The following is a 2,893-nucleotide window of genomic DNA, read 5'->3' as shown; positions in this document are numbered from 1 at the left end:
AAACACAATAAGACTTCCATCAGTTTTTCCACATGCATTCAGTCAATTATATTTTCGAATCATAGAACGAGTTTTTTATCTCGATCATATAACGAGAGTCATCGAAGGATGATGTTTTGTTAATCCCTTAAAATCATTCCTATGTGCTCTCAAATCAAAAAGTGTTGTTTCATCTCTAAAATCTATATGTAATACCTATTTCTATTTATTTCAAATAAGTTTTACTTTATTAAATACAGTGTATAGATACGCTTATGATTAGGATAAAGTGTATATAGCTTCAACGGCATATGTGTATAATAAATTAACTATATTTTGTTTGTGACTTCTAAATCTCATTTGGCTTTCAACTTTATACTCTTTAGTGTGGAGGGAAGATCTTTCTTTTTTGCGAGCATGATTTGTCAATTTGAATAATTAGTTGATTTTGCCTTTTGGTTTTCATTCACTAGTATATGCCCAATCTGCTTGAAGAAGAAAATAAAAAGAAATAATATTCCAAGAGGAATAAGAAATCTTCTGGAGAGGACCAAGGGGACTCTTCCAAGAATATACTAGAGAACATGCAAAAGGAAAAACTTATTTATAGTACGTAGTTAATTACTTCAACATCTTACAACTGATTTATGTTGATTATTATTGTCCTTGTTCACTTTAATAAATTAAAAGAGAAATAATGCCTTTTTTTTAATTTTAATCTAATTATGAAATAAATTTTTAAAAATTAATTGGAGTATTAGTAGTCTAAGAATTAATTTCAATGTATCATTAGTAACTCTTATTTAGCAAAATAAAATTTCAACTATTTGATTCAAGGGAACAAGGAAAGCAAATCACAACTTTCCATGAAAGAGAGGAAGGATGCAGACAATCACGAACGACAAATTATTCATGGTACATAATTCATTAGTTTATTCATCAACTCATAAATGACTTATACTATTAATTATCTTTCATTTGATTATTAATGATTTTCAGGTGAGTTTGAGAGACTTGGTGAAGATAACCATTATAGTGCTACCCAAATAGAAAATAACACTGTCAATACGTGTTTGTATCCCATCCTTCCTGCTTGCGAGGTAATTTTTCAACACTTACATCTATTTAAAAATCTTTTATTAAGCACGTTTATTGTATTTCACAATATACTTTTCTATCTCCAATTGTTTATTAAGAAAGAATATGGATTTGCAGGAATTAAAAAGTGAGAAATTTAAAGAACATAGCGAAAGCAACATAAGCCGGGATCAAAAGGATTCCTTTGTGGAGGAACTTCTTGACGAACGACAAGAAGAAATTATTGATTGTACTTAAGGAATTTTACAACTTTTAAATTAAATTTATTTTAATTATTTGAATTTTTTTCATTGAAAGTAGAGAATTATCCTAATTTAAATCGATGAGCGCATGGTTATTTAAAAGCTTCCCCTAAATGGCACATAGCACATTGGTAGCTTAAAACACAGTCATTAAATTGATGTTGCAACCTTACTTTTTGAACTTCTAATTTGTTTCATATATATCATGCAAAGTGACATAAAATTTTCAGGTGAGCCAGATATCAACAAAATTACATGCAAAGATGATATACCAGATAATTCTGATCACATTATAAATGAAAATATTAACTATGGCTCGAGACTTTTGGCAAAAGATGAAAATGGTTGAAACTATCATATCACACAAGGAATGCTGAGAAGTATCAAATTTCGTTCCATCAATAACATTTATAAGGTAATTCATATAAAGCTTTTGCTTATCTACATCATGTATTTGAAACATGTTTCTAATATTATTCAACAATAGTTTATTTTTTTCTTTACTTTTGATACTTCGATATTGGACAAAATAAAATAAATTTCTAAACTTATTTTGTTATCTCACCAAATTTCATTCCATTCCAAAGTGTACTTTCAGGATCTCACCTATTGAAGATGAATATAATTGGAATCGTCCAACTGAAGAAGACCAAATATGAATCATTTAGAAAAAGAAGATTCAAGTATCAAAACAAACAAAAAGACTGTTTGTTGTGAGATAAAACGGAGAAACAACAACTTAGATAAGGATGTTGATACTTCATCCCCGTAGATTCACGATTGCATTTTAATCAGTTCTTTTAATCATATATGCAGGCTTAGGTTTTCTTTTAATAATTTTTTTGAATGTTGAATTTTATCATTTCATGCAAAACATTAAATTTAGGTCGCCTTTATAAACTTTGTCAAATGCTTCTTCAGTTCTTGTTTATTAACTATCCTTTATTAAGTACTTTTTTTAAAATTCATCAACAAGAATGGTGTCATCTCTTTCGAATAACAATAGATCAAATTCGATACCAAGGGTCTTTAGAAAAAAAAACTATCTACCTCTACGAGATAGTGATAAGGTTTGCATACAATGTATCCTTCCCAGATACCACTTAGTTGATTTCACTAGGTATGTTATTGTTGTTGTTGATAGTATACCAAATCAATAAAGGTATGTATTCTCAACATCAATATGCTTTTTTTCACAACTAGTTTATGTATTCATAGAGTCTTATAAATAGCTCACACTATATGTAATAGATATTCTTTCTTAAAATTTAACATAATGATCTTCACAATAACTAAATAATGAATGGAAGACAAGAAGACACCAGCCATGAGTCCTTAAAAACAACTTCACTATAATAACTAAACGACTATGTGGCAATAACATATTTTTCCACCATATTGTATTTAATGGAAAAATTTAATAAATATGAGTATTTATAACCAATACTCTATATAAATGTCATTAAAGGTTTTAGTAAAATTAGATGCCATGATATTAACTCAATTACCGCTAAATGTCTCTTTTTGTAGTGCTTGTGCTTGAAGTGTCACTGTCACAACCTATATATGACTTA

At 28.4% G+C, this 2,893-nt stretch overlaps 1 pseudogene; it reads left to right on the top strand.

Moving 5' to 3' along the window:
* The first annotated feature begins 455 nt into the window (after positions 1 to 455).
* On the top strand, positions 456 to 2,091 carry LOC107025105 (annotated as a pseudogene).
* Positions 2,092 to 2,893: the final 802 nt, after the last annotated feature.

This window comes from Solanum pennellii, chromosome 7, assembly GCF_001406875.1.
Source record: "Solanum pennellii chromosome 7, SPENNV200".
NCBI classification, from domain to species: Eukaryota; Viridiplantae; Streptophyta; class Magnoliopsida; order Solanales; family Solanaceae; genus Solanum; species Solanum pennellii.
The sequence above is the reverse complement of the archived record's forward strand: the minus strand, read 5'-3'. Positions and strand labels throughout refer to the sequence as shown.